The sequence below is a fragment of the Penaeus monodon genome, chromosome 24, assembly GCF_015228065.2.
Source record: "Penaeus monodon isolate SGIC_2016 chromosome 24, NSTDA_Pmon_1, whole genome shotgun sequence".
Lineage (NCBI taxonomy): Eukaryota > Metazoa > Arthropoda > Malacostraca > Decapoda > Penaeidae > Penaeus > Penaeus monodon.
This window is the reverse complement of record NC_051409.1, coordinates 11941496-11942171: the sequence shown is the minus strand read 5'-3', so window position 1 is coordinate 11942171 and position 676 is coordinate 11941496.

The window sequence follows — 676 nt, the reverse complement described above, 5'->3', positions numbered from 1 at the left end:
TCATAGTACGATGATAATAGATGAATGATGATAATACAAAGAAAGAAGGGAATATCATAGCAAGATAAAACAAATAATGAAGGAATCACAAGAACACAAAAGAAAAGATAAAGAGAGAATCACAACAAAAGGAGTAGAGGAGAATGATTATCATGTCCAAGAAACGTGTAATCTGTCTCGAGAGGCCGCCCTCACACTCACTCCCCGACAAACGCCCATTCAAAAAATTCGTGTCCCGTTTGACGTCATAACGGGGCCGATTAAGGAAATCTTATCGGTGGAAACTGAATACAGACCAGTGCAATGCCCTTTCAAAAAATGTGCACTCCTCGGGACGGGCAAATTGCCTGGGTAAACAACATACAGCGCCCGGGTCTCGAGATCGTCGGAGTACAAACACGCAGACACGCATCAGGGCGTCGAAGATGAAACACACACAATGCCTCATTTGTAGCTGGATCCCCCCCCCCCCTTCCACACCTGGTCAGTCTGTCTCGTATTCCCTCTCGGCTTCGCTGGAAGGGCTGGGGACTTACATATGTTTTCTAGTTTGTTTGTTATTTTTTTCGCTTTATTGAGAACCGCTCGAGACTGCTTTAGGTCGGTTTCTCAGCAGTACACCGGATGGTTTTTATCTTCATGCATTGCCTGGGTCTCGAGATCATCGAAACACATA